General features: G+C 38.7%; 1 protein-coding gene and 1 long non-coding RNA gene across 11 annotated transcripts in view; one reads left to right on the top strand and one right to left on the bottom strand.

Annotated features, from left to right (window-relative positions):
• The window catches only part of MAGI2 (membrane associated guanylate kinase, WW and PDZ domain containing 2), a 763,738-nt gene that overhangs the window by 171,184 nt on the left and 571,024 nt on the right, over positions 1-21,530 (bottom strand). The gene's annotated exons all lie outside the window — the stretch shown is intronic.
• LOC141943999 (uncharacterized) lies at positions 457-20,406 on the top strand. Its single transcript, XR_012629127.1, has 3 exons — positions 457-488; positions 18,444-18,530; positions 20,169-20,406. It is a non-coding gene; the product is annotated as an uncharacterized LOC141943999 (long non-coding RNA).

Below are 21,530 nucleotides of genomic sequence, written 5' to 3'. Positions count from 1 at the left end.
CTCACTGGGCCTTGAAAGACTCAAGTCAATGTTTCAAAATAAAGCACACAGCATAATGCTTTCTGGTTTTTTGTTTTTCTGCCTTGTTATTACACCAAATTGCAATTACTTGATTTTATGTGACAGGCCAGTGAAGCAAATGGATAGATATATTATAAAAAGAGATGGGAAAATGTAGCATCTACAGTGATAATGAAAAAAAAACAGCCAAGAACTACTTTGTATGCTTACAATGAACTGATTATCTGTGGGTGGTCAACAAATAAAAAGCTATCCTGCCCAGACTGTAAAATTGTAGAGGTACAATACTTATTTGTGATGAGCTGCAACTGCCTCAGAAGCATCAGATACTGGCCTTGGATGGAAATCTCAGAGCAGATTAAATAAACTAGTGCTCTGATCAAGTACAAGACATTTTACATTTCTATATTTTATTTCCAACTAGCCAATGAAGTTGTATGAAATCAGATAGAAGAATCCTCCTCAAGGTACTTCCTATATGATCTGTTTCCATGACTACCATGCTTTTTAATAATATGTTTTCATGGTTCTGAACAGTAGCTGGCTATATGTAATGCAGATATGTTAGTTGTTTAAATTGTATTTGATGAAATAGATAAATCAATACAATTGATGAGGGAGATTACATTGCATTGTAGAAAACTCAGGTTAACACCACAGCTGCTGAGGCAGCAATTCTTGATTTGTACTAGTGAAATAAGATTACAATCTGGTTTTGTCTCCTCAGTGGCTTCATTGCCTTGTCAAGGGTGAGAACTGTAAAACTCCCATCTTTTATTACTTTTTGCTTTGTTGCACAATAGATAAAAAGCTGCTTTAGTTACATGTAACTGCTTTCTGAAACTCCTTGTCATAACTTATTCATCATTATGCATTAGTTATATTTATGAGGACACTCAAATTGAGTCACTCCATACTTTAAACATTATGTTAAAAAAATCCCTTGGCAACTGAATGACAAGGAAATATGTATGAATTCAGAAGCTTATTTTTCTTTATTTGAATTGTAATGCCATCTGCCAAAACTCTCTCTCAGTATGGTTCTGTGACAGCATCAGAGAGGAACTTTGCATGAGAAACAGGTGTGTGGTCCTTTGTTAATCTACCAGACACACTTTGTCTGCATTCATAAGGGCACTTTGCAAATGTAGTGTCCAATTAATACACCAATTTGTGACAAAGTCAAAACAATCAGGTTTCTAAGTCACTTTTCCTTCAAGAGTTTTAATTGTGTGGGATAATAATAAAACAATTAATATCTACCTGTATTTTATTCATGTTTTAATGTTCAGTAATGTTGGCATGTACCAACAAGTTATAGGAAGAAAGAAAAGAAGGAAGGCAAAGTAGTACTTCCATGTTCATAGTCACTTTTTCTTTTTTTATGCGCTGCAATGTCATGAAAAGTGACAACACACATATTTTCTTCATAAACATGAATAGAGTAGTAACCCAAACATTAGAGAGGGGACTAAGAAGGTACTGTGTTCAAGGTGTAGGATGGAGATGGGGCAGAGAGATGGAAAAAAACAAAGAGAAGGCTGTGGTTCTTCATGTGTTTTGTTTATTATTAAGCATTTCCAAAACTCCTCAGGTTCTTTTCCCAAAGAAAAGAGCTCCTTACTTCTCCCAAGAAAACCCAAATTCCCTTCAAAGCCAAGCTGCAGTCTATTCCTGGTTCTCCCCAAACCTAGTAGTTTTTTACCAAAAGAATTTGTTCCTCCCCCTGCCTCCTTCTTGAGACTCCTTCCTTACAGCCCCACCAGTGATGTAGCCCCCCTGAACTGCGTTGGGCAGAAGCACTTCTGCTGCCACATGTAAGTCTGAATCTTTTCCATTCCCAGAAATTCTGAGGAGAATAAGATTATAAAGACAACAAAAAGTCTGCTGTGGCCACCTCAGAGAAAGCATATCTACAAGAGTCAATGAAAGAAGAGAGTGTCTGCTCACTTTTTTCATTCATGTGCATCAATAGCCTATTTGCACAAGTCAGGGGACTTTTGGGCTACTCATTCATATGAGTGCCTTTATCATAAGCACCAATCCAGAGAAATGAGGTATCTGACTTTCACGATACTGCTATACATAATCTTGGAATCAGCAACTGATCTACTTGAGTTATTCCAACAGAAAGTAACCTTTTCCTCAGTGTATGCCCTTGCACAAATATTAATTATTTAAATTGAATTACTTCTAATTGCATCTGCACTTAATAGTTGAAGGTAGGTCTCCAAATTGAAGCTGTATCAACTCAGTGGCATAATAAACAAATCTTCAATTTCAACTCCTCTTTTTCTGTTAGTCTTTTAATTTCTGCTCTTTACTGTTCTCCAGTCTCTTCAGCTCCTTAAATATCAATGTCACTACAAGTTTTTTTAAAAAAAGAGACCCTCCAAACTGCTTCCCTTACAACTTATCCCAAAAGATGTATGGCCTACCACAAAGTTAGTAAAGGATAGATGCTACAGGGACCCTACAGGAACACCAAACAAAAAGACTAAACAGATCTCTCACAGTAGTATCTCATTTCAGTCCGACTTTACCTGAGTCTGTTTTATACCTTTCTAATTCCTCTGTACACCAGCTTAGAAGTGATCAGATATAGGCATACAAAGGCATGCCTTTTACAGACTGACCTAGCGATACTTGATTGATTTTTTTTTAGGATTTCTCCTTCTGACACGAGAACTATTCAGATTGAGTGCTTAGGCTGGGTCACCTCAACGTCAGCACACCCTATTCAGAAGGCTCAGTAAGAAGGGCAGCAGCATGACCTTACTGACTGGAGCCTCAATTACTTCAAAAAATACATGTATGAGGGCCTAAAAGGAAATATAAAAAAGCTATTGTTCAACCAAAGCTGTCCCTAAATTGGTAGAAAGGAGTCAGAGGATATCAGACAAATAAACTGCAGAAATTGCAAGCAGAAGAAATAAAGAAATTAGGCTGTGGCAACATGTTTTTTAATATTAATTTTGTTGTCATTGTCTGTAACTACACATAGTTGTAATATAACCACGTAAGAGTAAACAAGCACAGAACAGAACAACTGTTAGTGGCTGGTTATATTTCTTATCGTTCATTTGCAGTCTTCATAAAACTTAATAAACTCTACTGGCCATCTGCAGGCAGAACTCAGAGGATGAGAATTTTATTGGGAGTTCTCTACTGGACAGGTGTAGAGACTATAATTATTATCTTAAAGTGAAGCAGAGCTGGAAAGGACTTGATTTTATATCTCTCTCGATAGGCATTCCTGACATTGTATCTGTAATATTTGTTATGTACTGCTGTAAAATGTAATGTTGGGATTATCATCCATAACTTTCAGATGCAGCAGAATGGGCTAAATTAAGTTTGTTTGTAATTTATTATATATTCACTGTGTGCACTAATCAACAGCTAGTTATGTTTTTCCTTGGTGAACTTTAATTATTTTGTGGAAAATGTTACATGCCTACAGAATATGTGTGCTCAATTCCTAAGTTTGCCTTTTGTGCTGAGCTGCAGTCAGGATTTGTGGATTTAAACTGGTGTCTATTTTCTTCTTTGATATGTAATTAGGTGCTTGCATTTCACAGGCTTGGTTCACATCTGGTTCACTGGTCTGTTCTCACACAGAAAGATTATTTCTGTATCATGGGAAAAAGTAAGCCTCCAATCTTTTATAAAAAGTCTTACAAATGTGGAGAATTGAATGCTACATGCATTTTAGGTGCGTATTTTTCTCTGCTCCACTGACAAAGTTAGTTGTGCTACTGCCATGTTTGTAAAACAGTTGGCTCTGAGCAGTTGCAACACCTGTGGCAGAGGCAGCCTCTGCCAGCCTTTCAGTACAGAGTGAAATGATAAAAATGTATTAGTTTTCCACTTTGCAGTTGCAGTCCTAATTACACAATGCAGCTGGTGCTGCAGGAAAATTGGTGCTGTTTAACAGTAAAGGAATTTAAGTGGAAGGAGTGAAGATGGTGTTGCTTTGCAACTGTCTTTTTTCTCTTTAATCTCTTTTTTTCCTTCTACCATTTTCAAATGAGTAGATGATGTGAAAGGGCAAAGGGACAAGGAAAGTAGAAAAGATGGGTGGAAACGAGTGAGAGGAAGCCTCGGTGTGACAGTGAGGGGATACATTGCTATGACTGGCACGTGGCTGGGCAAGTCTTGGACTGGCTCTGAAATTACTCATTTTCCTTCATACCTTACTCCTCTTGTCCTTTATTTGTCACTCTTTCTATTTCCTCCATTTTTCTCTTTTTCTTAAATGTTATTTTTAGCTTTCTTCCCCCTTTTTTAGAAATTGAGTCAGTAACAAACAGGATACCTTTTGGTCTCCTAAAAGTGATGGAAGATAATGGTATCTCCTGCAAGTTAAAAGAGGAACAAATGCTCACGCACTTTGTACCACACAGCCTAAAGAAGGAAGAATGTTTGTGTTTATACCTTCTGAGTTTGCAGAAGCTGAGTCTGGATATCTGTACCCAGTCTGAAAGACAATGGGGATTGTGTAATAGTTTTAAGATCACGAGTTGGCTGCTCCTTTAAAACACAAAACCCCCATGATATGAACACGTAACTCACTAGTGAGGGCTTAGCATGACAAGGATTTTATAAAATTAAAACTCATTTCAGTCTAAGGTTCTCCTGAGAATATCTGCATTTCCTCGTCTTCCTTTAATAAAGGTAATTAATGCCACTCAGTTGTTTTATGACCACAACTGTAAACAGGGTAAGTATGGGCTGTATCAGGTCTGTTAATTTTACATTGTCCTAAAGAGTCTGAAGTTCACAAGACTTAATCATTATTTGCTCAGATTTCCAGTATCTTGCTCTCTTATGATAAGTATAACAATTATCTGCTTACCTCAAAAAATGGGGACCTCATGAACAACTGCAATCGTACAATGAAGGTCATTCTCATGCTCCTTCAGAACAGAGCTGGTAAAAGCAATTGGTGTCAGATAGAATCTCTGAGCTAAACTCTGCCCACTGTTTGATTCCAGGTCAGACTTCTGCCATTCAGATGTTACTAAGGTTCTGAAATAATTTAATAAAGCAAACGAAGACACCAGCTATTCTTTCAGCCATTCACCAGCAACCAATCACGAGCATCCTCATCCACACTTAGTTACAACAGCAAGCGGAAAAACATACTGAAATAGCCAATGAAAGTAATGAAGAATTCTGTATTAGTATCAAAGTCCCAGTAATCATCAATTCTCAATCCTGTCTGTTCACACTACAAAATCTGGAGTCTGGAGGCTGTTTTGACCTAAAAATGACAGGCAACAGCACCTTTTTTGCTGTAGCAAAAGTAAATCACTGCAACCAGACAACAATTAACATCATTCCACAGCTCCAACTATCCTTGAATGATGGGAGCTTATATTCAGACCTGCTCATGTTTCTGCTCTGTTCTCTTTATCTATTATTCTCATGAAAGTTTTGTCATTTTCTTTTGGGATCTTTTGTTTAACCATTAATAGCAAGAGGATTATTTATTTCTGTTCCAACAGAAAACATTAAAAAAAGTCTTCAAAACACTGGAAATTTTGCTGAGGCTATGTTGATGACTGTGCTATTCTGTGTAATCACACTTGTCCCTCATGAGGACAAGCTCTCAATAAAGGGCTCAAATTGTGATGCAGAGCATATGACTTTGGTACATATATTGTTAGGTTTTCTGCAAGTCAAGGTTACACGAATAACCAAAGCCTTTCTTCCATGACACTATGCAAACCTGAGATAATCTGGGTAATTCTACAGGAATGAAAAAGAAGGAATATTTAGCAGGGCAGAAGGACCAAGGAAATACAGACAGGCATCATATGGAAGTTGCCACAGTAGAAACACTTCTGTGCATGGACACAGGAACTTTCACCTCCCACTTGCAACAGCTTCCTGGCCCTGACTGGTCTTTACATCCTCACGCTGCCCAGCACTGGTGGGATTCAGCTCTGCTCAGGCAACAGGGTAGCTTCTGTCCCATGGCATTTTGCTTCCCTCTCAAAGAACCTGCACCAGTTTTGCTAATTCAGGGCAAGCAGCAGAGTTTAACCCATGGTAACTGTCCATTAACCACTGTCTTATCTTAGAAAACAAGAACTCTTGATGGAGGGGGTTTTCTGTCTTATTTTTGCTAATCTAATGGTCAAGAGGAGTTAAATTCTTAAGTGAAACTTTTGCTATTGTCTCATAAGCAGGCTTGCCCACTTATCTTTTTAATTTTTGATAAATTGATAAACATTTCTGTTATTAAGGACAATTAAAGACTGTGACAATAAAAGGAAAAATATAATAAAAAATAAAATCAAGGACATCAGCACTCAATCTTGTGATAATAAAATATTGGATTAAAGAAAGTGAAAATTCATTCAATTACTCCAATATGAATGGTCTTGAGATGACAAATATGAATACGAAATTCAATTTTTAATCTATCTAAAAGTGTATGCCTGCAGTCCTTGACTTAGACTCATGGCTAATGCAAATCTTATTAAGTAGAAGAAAATGTTTGGAAGAAAGAAAAGAGAGCAGAATAAAATGTATAACCTTCTCCCTTCTTCCCCATAATAATACCTTGATCTATTAAGGATAGCCCACAAAGGCCATTAATATTTTTCACAGATCAGTTTTTACCTCTGTATCACTTTTTAAAATTATTTTTTAATCTTAATGGATATTTATGATAACCTTTGAGTTATCTAGAGGCCAGAAAATGGGAATCTCTGATGAAGATTCTAATTCTAGCATTCCATGTTCCCTTTCAAAGAGATAGAAGCTAATCAAATGAACAACAGAAATGAAACAAATGAAATGTGCATAAACCGACTTTGAAAACAACAAAGTGTAATTTTCAGTTAGGATAGTCTATTTTCTGTTGTCCATTCCAAACCATACAGTAGACTGACAACATCTAGATTATTTTTCACATTTGTCTAAGAAAATACCTTGTAACTCCATTTGTATGCCATTGATGTAAGATGAAAATGATCAAAATAACAAAACCAGACAGTGTTGCCATATGTTCCAGTACAGAAGCAAATTATAGTACATTAACACCCCATCACTATCATATAAAAAGTCTGCAAAGATAAATGTTCCCTAAAAAATATCTACTAAAGAATTAAAAGATGGATAAGGTAATAGTTTTAAATTAAAAATACAAAATATTATTTTTTCTCTTTTTTTCTTTCAAGGTTCCTGTTCTTTTTTCACTCTTTCTCCCCATTACTACTATTGTTACAAATTTTTTCATTAATTCGCTTTACTATCATTAGAGATCTTGATGTCATCTTTGACCAGTAGCTCCAACTTTATTTTTCTTACAATTAAATCTTCCAGGAGCTTAGTTTTGATAAGCTCAAGAATATGTAAGCTTCTTATATCTGATATATCAAAAAATCCCATCCCACACATTAGTGGTCCTCAGAGCCTCAAATTGTAGTGTTATATATGTTGGTCTGTCAAAATTCCTTTTTGTCAATATGAAACACGTGACTTGTCTAATATAGTGTTTTAATAAAAGTTTAGATTTTCTCATTTCAACACCATTTCTTTTTCCCATCAGAATTTATTTCCACTTAAAAGAAATCTGGGATTAAGGTAGGCTGTGCTTTGCTTTTCTATAATTCTCACTATGTGTGGGTATTATTCTGGAATAAGAATATCTTTTACTATGTTAACCTTCAGCTGAATACTGAACACGTATACACAAGGATAGAATTTTAAAAAGGGGGTAGATATATGAAAAGGATGAAAAGTCCCTGTATTCAAGGTTCTGCTTCCAAAGTATATAGATCTACTAGATTCTTCAGTTTCCCTTTTATCTTCAGAAGAAGAAGGAATAATTTCCTACATGTTAATAATTACATGACAAACTCCAATGGAATTGCAGTCTTCAGCAGAAATTAAGAAGGAGGGCTTTGAGCAACTTGATCTACTTAATGTCCCTGCTCATGGCAGGAGGTTTGGACTTGATGATCTTTAAAGGTCCCTTCCAACCCAAACCATTCTATGACTATGATTCTAACGATAACTGGTAACTGTCCTAGTTTGAGTGAGTGGTGGGGGTTTTTGGCAGCAGAAGAGTGGGCTACAGTGGTGGTCTCCTGTGAAAAGCTTCTTGAAGATCCTCTGGCTCCAAGTCAGACCTGCCTTTGCACCAAGGCTGAGCCAATTAATTGCATCTCTGCAATAATGTATTTAAGAAGCAGAACCTGGGAGGAGTTGTGGGAATTGTGAGGAGAACATCTGTGTGAACATCGAGGTCAGTGGAAGAAAGGAGGAGAAGAGTGGGAGGTGCACTGGAGCAGAGACTCCCTTGTATCCCATGGTGAGATGGCAGAGCTGCCCCTCCTGTCACCCATGGGGTCTACGGTGAAGTAGATACCCATTTGTGGCCTGTGGGGGGCCCCACACTGGCCCAGGTGACTGCCCGAAGGAGGCCAGGACCCTATAGGAAGAAGGCCCTGCTGTTGTAGTTCAGTGCTGGAAGGACTGAAACATGGGGGGGTGACCCACATGCCCGTGGGAGCAAATCATGTTGGAGTTGGTTTGTGGAGGACTGTCTCCTGTGAGAGTGGGACCATGCTGGAACAGGGGACAAATTCCAGAAGTTCCCCTGCCCTGACGTGGGAGAAGAGGCAGGACTGACCACACCCCCCATTCGCTGTTCCCTGAGTCACTGGAGGGGGGGAGGTGGAGATACTGAGAGCAAAGCTGAGCCCGGGAGGAAAGGAGAGATGGGGGAACGTGTTTTCAAGATGTGGCAATGCTTTCTACAGTCCTACTTTGTCTGTTAACTGTTGTTGTTGTTAGTGTCTGTATTAAATTTATGATCTTTCTTTTCTTCCCCTAATGAGTCTGTCCTTTGCCTGTGCCTTAAAGGATGAGATCATCCCTTCTTGTCCTTATCTCAAGTTCCTGGGTCTTTTGCTTCCCTCCTTCTCAGCGCTGGGGGGAGAGGAGGGAGTAAGGGGCTGCATGGTGCTCAGTTGCCCTGTGAGCTCAAACCAGGACAGTAATATGAATGGTTACCGAATGTAGGAATGTGGACAAATTGTCTCCAGGAATTCCAGTTTCTCTACAGGCAAGTTACATTTCTTCTTTTATTGCTCCCCCCAGATCCTCTTTTCTCTCTGCCGTTTCCAACCAGTCACTGTTAAGAGATACTTTGTCCAGATCCCGAGTTCCATTCTCATACATCTTCTCACAAATGTGCTCTTTTTGAATAAAAATTCTTTACAAGCAACCTCTAATAATTTGGGTTGATTCACCCTGAATTAGTATTGGAAATGAACCAGAAACCTTAAGAAGTGTTGTGATTTCCACAATATTTGTCAAAAAGAGGCTTTTCTCAGGACCGCTGGTTCTTGATGATGGTGTAGGTGGGCTTCTCAGTCCAGCAAGGTGTGATTGTCACTACTTTTTTGAAGCAAACATAAGACAAATAATATATTAGTCATTTATATGGCATTCTTCCACCAAAGTAATGATGTCAGAGCACCCCAAAGGTCTGTGAACTAATCTAGTGTGCAGTGTGCAAAACTTGACTGGACTGACAAAAACCCACTTTCCACTCAGGGAAAGAGGAAACTTTACAGGCTCCTTAGAAAGGACAGGCTGGGAAGACAAGGAGTTAAAGTTGCTCTTTACATGAAAGAACAGCTCGAATGCACAGACCTGTGCCTTGGAATGGATGAGGAACCAACTGAGAGCTTAGGGGTGAGGATTAAAGACAAGAGAGGTAAGGATGACATTTTAGCTGGTGCCTGACTGACCAGAAAGAACAAGTAGGTGAGATCCTCTACAGAAAGATAGGAGCAGCCTCACATTTGCAGGCCCTGGTCCTCATGGGGTACTTCAACCACCCCAATATCTTCTGGAGTGACAACACATCAGAGGCTCCCATAGTGCATCAACAACTTTCTCATGCAAGTGATAGTGGAGCCAAAGAGGACAGACCGTCTGCTGGACATCATACTCACCAACAAGAAGGGACTTTGGGATGTGAAAGTCAAAGGCAGCCTTGGCTGCAGTGACCATGAGATGGTCACTGGTCACCTTTCAACCTCAACCATTCCGTGATTCTGTTTGGGCAGAAGATACTGGCAGCATCTACAAGGTCTTAAGTAGTCTAGATTGTGATTTGCCAATGGTATGAAAAAAATATGCTTAAAGAGCTTCATGGAAACAGACACAAGAAAGACAATGCAAGTGTATAAAAGAAGTAAAATGCACCAAAAAAAAAAAAAAAAAAAAAAAAGAAGAGTGAAATAAATTTAGCCTCCATATTTATTCCTCCTTTTGTCCATTTCACCTTCAGCCTTTGATTCTGGTTTCAAGATGTGTTTCAACACACAGCCTACTCAGGAGGCACACACACCCCTTCTGAAAACACTTATGTGTTGTTGACTGCCTGCTTTTACTGTCTAGATATTTCTAATATAAATACTGTTCATTGAAATTTGTTGCTCATTAAAGATAAATTTTTTTGTTTCACAAAAATACCCCCTTAATCCTTAATTGTACATGCCATCTCATTCAAATCTAAGCTATAGGACTCTTAATCACACTCACATACCCAGTAGGTTCTCTCTAATCATGCAGGTACCATCTTATTGACCTATATCAGTTCCAGCTCATTAAACAAAGCTGTTCTGATGTTTAAGAAAAGAGCAGAATGTAAAAAAACAAATTAAGTGTAAAAATATAAAATTAAAACAAGCAAAATGGTCAACTTAAATTCTCTCATCTAAAGTCTCTTCTCAGGTTCACCCAAGTCCTCTGTATTTTCTCACTATGAACTGAGGTGTATGTGCAGAAATTCCATTAAACAAAAGGGACTAAATATTACCCCCAGTCTGCAGTGTGTAAGCCTCAAGAACTGCAGACACATTTACACTATCAGTGTGAATGAGATAATTTAGGTCCCAGAAACAGTCTAGCCATAGACTTGGCAGCACAAAGCTGCACGAAAACTAAATTTATCCTGCTACTTCTGATGCAGAATAAGACCTTTAAGAGCTAGTCAGGCATCCCCTCAACATGTTTTGAGAGATGATTTTATTCTGTTCACTGCATTGGAGTTGTCAAGAGATTTCTTAGATTGTAAGTTCTTCTGGGCAGAGATCAGCTGATACTAGTTTGTTTGGTAACCACAAAAAAAGGCTGTCTTTTATGCTCTGTGACAGTAGAAATTAATAATCATAAAGCTATAGTAGCAACAGGTCAAATAGCAGCAAAACACTGTTTGCTAAAACCCCACAGTAATCGAAAATTATTTATTCTGGAAAACTTTTAAGCAAACACAATAAAGAAACACATGAAGGATGTCGTAAAAGTTTTTATCTGAGATATATAATGAAAAGAGCTTTAGCTACCATAAACAGCAAGCCAGAAAACAAATCCATATTCTTATCAGCAGGTTGGGATGGAAGCAGATGGAGAAAATGATAAAAAATGGGATGGATGGCATTTTAGCTTCTGAGCCATACTGTTGAACATTTTCCCTTTTCTGAGATTTCCAGGACATGCAGATATGTTTCTATTCAATTAAGGCTGAATTTGCCTCCAGTTACAACTCAGCATTTATTGAATTGCAAGGATCCTTATATTCAAGAGTTTATGTGCTGACTTCAGGTAAATCATAGTTCTCTACAGCATCATCCTCAATACTGAGGTATTTTATGTTTGTTCTTTAAATTGCTTGCTGAAAGCAATACTTGTTTTTGAAATGTGTAGTTGAATAACTAATTCTTCCAGCAGCTTTGCAGAATATTTTCCATATGAAGTGCTAAATCTGGTTACTGTACTCAGTTTTCCTTTTCCACGTGGCTACTGATATGTGTTTACAAATTACTCAAAAATATCTACAAAATACAATAACATTATCTTAAGAAGTATCCACATATCATAGAATCATGGATTCATAGAATGGTTTGGGTCAGAAGGGACCTTAAAGATCATCTAGCTCCAGCCACCCTGACACGGGCAGGGGGACACCTTTCACTAGACCAGGTTGCTCAAAGCCCCGTCCAACCTGGCCTTGAACACTTCCAGGGAGGGGGCATCCACAACTTCTCTGGGCAAACTGTTCCACCACCCTCACAGGAAAGAATTTCTTACATCTAATCTAAATCTACCCTCTTTCAGTATAAAACCATTACCCCTCGTCCTGTCACTACACTCCCTGATAAAGAGTCCCTCCCCATATTTCTTGTAGGTCCCCTTTAAGTACTGGAAGGCCACTATAAGGTCTCCCTGGAGCCTTCTCTTCTCCAGGATGAACAACCCCAACTCTCTCAGCCTGTCCTCATAAGGGAAGAGCTTCAGGCCCCTGACCATCTTTGTGGCTCATCTCTAGACTGCTTGAGCAGGTCCATGTCTTTCTTATACTGGCGGCCCCAGAGCCAGACACAGCACTGCAGGTGGGGTCTCATGAAAGCAGAGTGGAGGGGGACAATCACCTCCCTCAACCTGCTGGACACACTGCTCTTGATGCAGCCCAGGATACCGTTGGCTTTCTGGGCTGCAAGTGCACATTGCTGGATTATAGTCAGTCTTCCATCCACTACCACTCCCAAGTCCTTATCCACAGGGCTGCTCTCAATCTACTCATTGCCCAGCCTGTATTTGTCCATGGGATTTCCCTGGTCCATGTGGAGGCCCTTGCACTTGGCCTTGTTGAACTTCATGAGGTTTGCACAGGCCCACCTCTCCAGCCTGTCCAGGTCCCTCTGGATGGCATCCCTTCCCTCCAGCATGTCGACTGCACCACACAGCTTGGTGTCATTGGCAAACTTGCTGAGGGTGCACTCAATCCCACTGTCCATGTCACCAACAAAGATATTAAACAGCCCTCGTCCCAGTACCAACCCCTGAGGAATGCCACTTGTTACTGCTCTCCACTTGAACATTGAGCCACTGTCCACAGCTCTGAGTGAAACCATCCAGACAATTCCTTATCCACCGAGTGGTCCATCCATCAAATCCATGCCTCTCCAATTCAGAGACAAGGATGTCATGTGGGACAGTGTCAAATGTTTTGCACAAGTCCAGGTAGATGACATCAGTTGCTCTTCTGTTATCTACCAAAACTGTAACCCTGTTGTAGAAGGCCACGAAATCTGACAGGCACAACTTGCCCTTAGTGAAGCCATGCTGGTTGTCACCAATCACTTTTTTATTTTCCATATGCCCTAGTTTCCATAATTTCCAGAAGGATCCACTCCATGATCTTGCTGGGCACAGAGGTGAGACTGATGGCCTATAGTTCCCTGGGTCTTCCTTTTTTCCCTTTTTAAAAATGGGGGTTATGTTTCCCCTTTTCCAGTCAGTAGCAACTTCTCAAATATGATGGATAGTGGCTTAGCCACTTCATCTGCCAGTTCCCTCAGGACCTGTGGATGCATCTCATCAGGTCCCATGGACTTGTACGTCTTCAAGTTCCTTAGATGGTCTTGAACCTGATCTCCTACAGTGGGTGGTTCTTCATTCTCCCAATCCCCACCATTGCTTTCTGTGTCTAGGGTAGTGCAGCTGGAGCTCTTGCCAGTGAAGCCTGAGGCAAAAAAGACATTGAGTACCTCAGCCTCCTCCATATCCCAGGTAACCAGGTCTCCCTCCTCTCTGGAGAGGGCTCACATTTTTCCTAGTCTTCCTTTTATCACCAATGTACCTATAGAAGCTTTTCTTGTTGCCCTTGATGTCCTTGGCCAGATTTAATTCTATCAGGGCTTTGGCCTTCCTAACCTGATCCCTGGCTGCTCGGACAATTTCTCTGTATTCCTCCCAGGCTACCTGTCCTTGCTTCCACCCTCTGTAGGCTTCCTTTTTGTGTTTGAGCTTGTCCAGGACCTACTCGTTCATCCACGCAGGCCTCCTGGTGTTTTTACCTGACTTCATCTTTGTTGGAAAGCATCACTCCTGAGCTTGAAGGAGGTGATCCTTGGGTGTTAACCATCTTTCTTGGGATCCTCTTCCCCCCAGAGCTTTATCTCATGCTACTCTACCAAGCAGATCCCTGAAGATGCCAAAGTCTGCTCTCCTGAAGTCCAGGGTAGCGAGCTTGCTGTGAACCCTCCTCACTGACCTAAGAACCTTGAACTCCACCATTTCATGATCACTGCAGCCAAGGCTTCCCTTGAGCTTTACACTCCCCACCAGTTTCTCCTTCTTGGTGAGAACAAGGTCCAGCATAGCACTTCTCCTCGTTGGAGAGCTCTTAGTCGGTTCCTCATCCATCCCCAGGCAGAGCTCCATGCACTCCAGCTGGTTATTGACATAGAGCGTGATATCCCCTCCTTGTCTCCCTTGCCTGTCCTTTCTAAAGAGTCTATATACTTCCATTCTAACACTCTAGTCATAGGAGTCACCCCACCACGTCTCTGTGATGCCAGTAAGATCGTAGCCCTGCAGGTGTGTGCATGTCTCTAACTCCTCTTGTCTATTCCCCATGCTATGTGTGTTTGCATAGAGGAATTTAAGTTGGGCTCCCAATGAAGCTGACTTAATAGCTGGAATTCCTTTGTGCTGCTCTTTAGGTGCTCTCCTGCTGACCTGTGATCCCTCTCCAGGCTCTGGTCATCTATTGCAGGCACTGGCATCAACCTGGTAGGAGTAGGATGGATTGATGTTCCCCTCCCCTGGCAACTTTAGTTTAAAGCCCTCTTCACCAGCATGGCAAGCCTATGACTGAAGATGTTCTTCCCCTTTTCTGACAGGTGGACCCCACCAGCCCCCAGTACAACTGTTTTCTCAAAGCAAGTCCCATGGTCTCAGTAGTTGAACCCCTGGCTGTGGCACCTGTCCTGTAACCAATTGTTGATTTGCCAGATTCAACTGGCCCTTTCAAACCCCTTCCCTTTGACCAGGAGGACTGATGAGAAAACTACCTGCACTCCAGAGTCCCTTACCACCGCTCCCAGGTTTCTGTAATTCTTCTTGAGACAACTCAGACTGCTCGTGGCTGTATCATTGGTGCCCACGTGAAACAACAGCAGTGTTGATAATAGTCAGTGGACTGGTAGCCTAAACTGTGCTTTGGATTCATGATATTAAAACCAACAGATTAACTGATTAAATCTGCAAAAAATAACCACATCTGGTTTTGAATATGGAGCTGTTATTACTGATGGCATCATTAAAGTTGCTTCGAGATTGGTAGCTATAGCTTGTACTGAATCCCTTGGATCTGGGCCAACACACTGAAGTCAGTGGAAAGATTTGCTTGCACTGCAATTCATCAGAAATGAACTCATGACGAGCTGGCAAAATTGTATGTATTGGCTATTTGGTTTTCTAAAAGCATAGATGTTTTACATACAGAAGTAATGATTATCTTAAGAACTGCTGGAATGCAAAACTAGAGATACTTTCAAAGCCAAAAATGGCAGTAATTTCCTTTGCTCCTATTAAAATTACCTTCAAATATTCCTTTTCATATGTTTTGCTCATATAGGGGGTAGCCATGCTCAACCAAAAAAATGGAAAATTTTCCCACTTTATTTAATGGGAAAAGCAGCAGCTTTATAATGCCTTTTCTTCAGCATACACCAATGTTTTTAAATCTCAAATAAAGTAAGCAAATATTATTCTGCTTATTTTTGCAGATGGGGATATTGAAGTGCAAAAAGATGGAATTTCTCATAGTCACACATTAAATCACTGGCAATGCATGGGACAGATTCCAGGACTCCTGACTCTCTGTGAACTACCAGACTACATTATCTCTCAGCATGATTTAAAGAGCCACCCTCAATCTCAGAAGACAGCTTTGTAAAATATAATTTTATAAAAGATTCTCAGCAGGGTTTCAGATGCAGTAGTTGTAATTCCAATTTTTTCCATTCATTCTATTTCTCAGGTTTTTGATTTAGCAATATGCTTTGGGATTAACTCTTGAGAAACTTGAGTTTCAGCCAAACATGGATTATGGATCAGATAATGCTAATTACCACTAATAATGTGGACAATATACTGTAAATTGAGAAATTACCAGGGAATTAATTTTGTCACTGAAAGTTGGAATATAAGAACACAAAATCCATAACCATGGACCAAAATATAAAAAGATAGGATTTAATCTTAACAATACTTGTTCTGATTGGAGCTGGATGAAAAGTAAAGTTGCCTAAAGATCATAAACTGGTCACTCCATAACTATTCAGAAATTAAGAATAAGATTCAAGATAGATTTGGCTGCTGCTATTTTTTCTGAATGAGATTCATAAGGGATAATATTTTTTTAATTTAAATGCAGAGTGCAAGCACTCCCCATCAAGATATGGCCTTCATGTTCAGAGGAGATTTGAAACAAATTTCCCACTTTTCAGAAGTATAGCCTTACCAGTGTGCTCAGTCAAAAAGCGAAGATTTTAATTTGCTTTTGTTCTTTCACTTCTTATGAATATTTATTTAACAGGGTAGAACCTGGAGTTTACATATTTTCCTATAAAGGGAGCATCCTTTCACTAGGGTAAAAAAATTATACATATACATACTCTGTATTTTTACTGGCTGTGTACAAAATGGCAGGGATTAATCACAGAAGGGATTAAAAAAGCATTGATGTACAAGAGCCTGGTGTAGCTGGATAAACCTCTGCCCACACCAAGACTTTGATGATTATGATGGACACGATTAACAAAATGTCTGTTTTATGCTTAGTGTCTTACAATACAACATTCAAAATCTACTGAAACAGGTGGATATGTAAATATGTGTCATGTCTATGTTCACATCAGCTTTTTCTTTGCTTTTCCCAGTGTAGGAGTTAGCAGTCAGGAACATCTATACGAATGATAAGGTTGAGTTAGAATATATGGAGAAAGGTAATTATGACCATTTAGTGATTTGCTGCACTGTTCCTGAAAGCTGCTCTTTCCAATCACAGAGTAGAAATTTTATGTGTAAAATTTTGGAAAATGGGTAAACATTTATGCTATGTCAAAATTTCAAAATTGACCTCTGAAATACAATGTTGGAAATGTTCTCACAGACAATGTGTGTTTCTACATGCTGAACCATAATATTTTAAAAGTTTTTTTTTCATATTTAATTTAATGAAATTTCATAAACTGCTTATTTGTGCAGACAGCAAAATGTAACTTCTAAATTGGGTGTTCAATTATTTTCTCTAGTATCATTAGAAATCTGCTGACTGTACGGTAATATTTTTTCAATCCTGGTAGCTGTATACTGTTTAAAATTATTACTGTGGGATCTGTTTGTCCAAACGAAAATTAAAAGCAAATGATGAAACCAGAAGTAACTACAATGATACTCTTTAAATAGACCTTCCAAAGAGAAAGACATATATTGTGCTAATTCTCTTATTACAATAGCTGAAAACTTTCAGTGTTTATGAACAGACACTTCAAAAAGACAAATTCTGATCTGTATTTTTCATTCTCCTAATCTGAAACAGAAAATGGTAGATAAAATCATTACTGTGGAAATGTTTCAACCAAGCTTTACACTTGCTCACATTTCCTTGACTTTCTCTCTTCATCCTTTCCCCAGGCTATTATGGCAATTATGTTACATTCTAAAATCCCTGTAAAATATAATATGATTCAGTTTTTATCATTTAAAGTGAAATACTGACTTGCATATAAATCTTTTATTGATACTATTACATATTTACTGCAGCTATACTAGAGTGCTTTGTGGAAATAAAAACATTGCATGTGTTCTGGATATACAAATTGTGAATCTGAACAAGCGTATCCAGCATGTTTAATAAACTCTTGCTCATTAATATCTGAAAACACTGAATGATGCAACAGACAGCAATGCCTCTGTGGCAAATTTTTTAGTTCATCCAGAATCCTTAACTATTAAAATGTTTTATTCGTGATGCACAGGCATCAGCACACAGTGTCACAGAATGCTGAAAACTAGCATTCCCTGGTGGATGCTTTGAAAGTATAGTATAAATATGGTATCTCACTTCTTTTCAGATTCAGACTGACATAATGAAGCAACAGCCAAAAACCACTGGAGATTTTGGAGAATGGCGGGTGACCAATGAAGCTATGACAACAGCATTATAACAAATTTATCTCTTGAAGGGCTTCTGAAACTGTACAGACACTTGAATTGTTAGTGTAGCATGTAGAATACAGAGAAAATTACAAACATTTTCAAACCAAAGTTATGGTGCATTAAGCTGGGCTCAGTGTCCCAGTGATCTAGTTACACAGCTCCAGGAGCAGAGCTGACTGAAGAGCAGCCAGACAGGAGTCTGAGCAGAGCAGGCACCCAAACATATATGCATCTGATTTTGTGGATCTAAAGTCATGCAATGCTTTGCAGGTCTCATTCTTGAACATTTAGACATATGAGGCCTTATTTCATAATTCAATGGATCTTTTCACAATATTGTCTTTTTAGCACTGACATTTTTCTCCCTTTTCTTGCAGAAATACCAAGTTAACAAAGAACTGCTCTAAGACAGATGGAAAAACAAACTCAGATGAAAAAAGGAAATCTTAGTAGACAGTGACTGAGTATGTACTTATTGTAGGATATATTAGCATCTTTAAAATCTTAAATAACCTCAGCTAGAAACAGCACTTCAGTTTTTGCGTCATTTTTTTATGCAAAGCCATGCTGGAAAACAACCTTATTGACAGAGTTTTAACTCAGTAGTTTTAAACTTCTTTGATAAAAGAACATAGAATAAGCCAACAAAAGAAATAAAATCCTGCCATGATATCTAATGCTAACATCTCCATAATACAATTTCTTAGAAGACAGAAATCTACCTGGTTTGTCTCTTTAAACTAAATTCAGAAGGATTTCCTCAAATATACTTAAGGTCTGAAGCATGACTCATTTCAGTTTAGGATCTAGAGAGAAAGAAGAAATAATTGGTCTTGCAAAAAAATTATCAGCATAGGAAAAAGAAACTGCAATGCAGCAAATCGTCAGTAATAAAATGGGAGTTCCAGCCAATGATATTCTGGAGTGGAAGTAGGATAAGTATTACATGAACGAAAGCAGGGATGGTTCCTCCTGCTTACTGCTGGGTCAGGTAGATTTCAGCAGATCTAACCAATTCCTGTGGCATCACTCAATGCAACGGAAAAGAGAAACTGTCCAGGAAACTTGTTATATAAAGAGATATGTTCATCCTCCCAGGGCCACCCTCAAACAGATGGCAACAGTATTTTAAAGCAACTAGCCCATGATTCTGTGACAACTGTGATGATTAAAATGTGGGCCCAGACCTAGGCAGTGTTGTAGGCAAACAGGAGAACACTCCTAGGTAGTGTATCAGCCTGGAAAACAAGTTGTACATGGAGCTGCTTTGTAGTGGTTTGGGAGCAGTAATCTTATCTTGTAGGCAGCACTGGTCACAATTACTGTCTGTCATCAGGCTTCCAGAAAACTCCCATAATAACCTACTTGCTTGGAACTTCTGATAGAAAATTGAAGTCAAAATGGTCCAGCTATTTCCTAGAATAAGGTCAGACAAAAACATTTGGGACAATGATAAAAAAATCAATATATCTTGACTTTGAAATGCTCTAAGAAATAATCTATTCAGGAACAGAACTTAAACCTACAAAGAGAATGTCTTTATGTCAAGTAGGCCTTTGTAGCCTCAAAAAAAATCTTTTCAAAAACTGCGCTTTGCACATGGCTGTTGTCCTGGCCAGGTAAAATTTCTGCAGATTCTCTCCCTGTTGAGCATGCACAAATCTGACATCTGCTGAGACAGCAATATGCATCTTCTTATCACAACACAGCATAACTGTGCCACACACACACTATCCCTTGGGCATGGGATAACAGAGGAAAAGTGACGAAATCAGACTTTATAAGTACTTGTGTTCAAGATAAGGGAATCCAAGATACTTGAATTTCACTATTCCTTGGCTGCTGGGAGAACATGTGTGCTATAGACTATCTAGACCCTTACTAACAGAAGACCCTACAGAGTAGCTTACAATCTACAGCCACAACTGATCCATTGTGCTATTTGCTCATATGAAAAGATGCTGTTATTGAAGCTATTGTTTGCAGTGCTGCAGATAAACCTTGTGGATAGAAATAATTCAGTTTCTTTTTTTCTTTTTTTTAAATTTTCAATAAAACATACAGAAAGCTATATTAAAATATTATTAAAATCTGTATTCCAGAGCCTTGAACCTTGGAACACCCAAACAATGAACACTACCAAACTGCAGCATAAGAATGCAGTTCTTCAGGGCTACATTCAACTACAGCAAGATAAATCAAGTATCAAACTGCACCACTTTGGCTTTACTTCCTGCAATTCCTTGCATTAAGCACTTTGCAAAAGAAACAGAAACATCCCACAGTCACAAGTCTGATCTTCTACAGAGCTTTGACTCATGCCAGAGTATACAAAGGCCTATCCTCTGTATTCAGTGAAATAAGTCTAAGTGAAAAATACTCATACCTTTGTAACAAAAAGACAGTATCACAGTTTATATGAACAAAAGACCCAAACTGACGTTGGACAAGACACCCGATTTTTAATGTGTTTGGATGTTTGGGAGTATGTTTCTGCCATCTTAACATCATTGCTTTAACCATTTCTTTTTTTGTGTGCGTCTTCATGTGTTGAATTATATTATCTAGGCCAAAGTTTTGTTCTGTCTCTAGGTGTATAACAAGCTTCAGGAAGACTGTTATCACACAGCAATTTCTTCATACCTGAGATTTCTTTCAATATACATTTCACACTGATATGCTCACAGAAAAGCCAATCTACTTATAAAAATCCAGTTTCTCCTAACAGCTCAAATGGAATGCAGAGAGAGATATTAACATTGTGGTTTCTGTTTTTGATTACTTGGTGGCATAAAGATACTATAGTAAATGAATTAATATATACAGCAACATGGAAATAATGTTATTCTGAGCAAGGACACCAGTTTTTAAGGTACCTAGAAGACAGAGCACACATCTCTGAAGGGAACAGAATATGGAGTCATGAAAGCTGGAAGAGGAAAAAAACAGCTGCATATTTATATGCACAGTGACAGAAAAGGAAACTGGACAACTAGATCACTTGTATATGTATATTAAAATTAGCAACTAGGTTTTAAGCCGGTTTAAACCCATTTAAAACACCACTCTACTACAGAGTACTTGAAACAGGTAAATAAAAGTAAAAAGCAGATAGTGGATTATAACTCTTTAGAGATTCCATCTAATAATTAAATCCATCAGCTAAATAGTAAGGGTTTACTGATTCTACTACCTGAGATCCACATAAGGTGATCTGACCTCTGAATAGGAATACTGTTAATTAATCTTATTCAGCAACATGCTTAGCAGGTAAGTAGCACCAAGCAACCAACAATATAAATATAGTTAGCACATTTATTATATAAGCAGCCCAAGGCATTAATTATGTTAATACTTAGTACCACTCCATCTTCTTTTCTGATACTGAAGAAATATATATGGGTTAAACTAGTGATTTCACCGTACAGTTAGTTAATAAAATTTTCTTCCTGATATTGGATAGT

The sequence above is a fragment of the Strix uralensis genome, chromosome 5, assembly GCF_047716275.1.
Source record: "Strix uralensis isolate ZFMK-TIS-50842 chromosome 5, bStrUra1, whole genome shotgun sequence".
Classification (NCBI taxonomy): Eukaryota; Metazoa; Chordata; class Aves; order Strigiformes; family Strigidae; genus Strix; species Strix uralensis.
The sequence above is the reverse complement of the archived record's forward strand: the minus strand, read 5'-3'. Positions and strand labels throughout refer to the sequence as shown.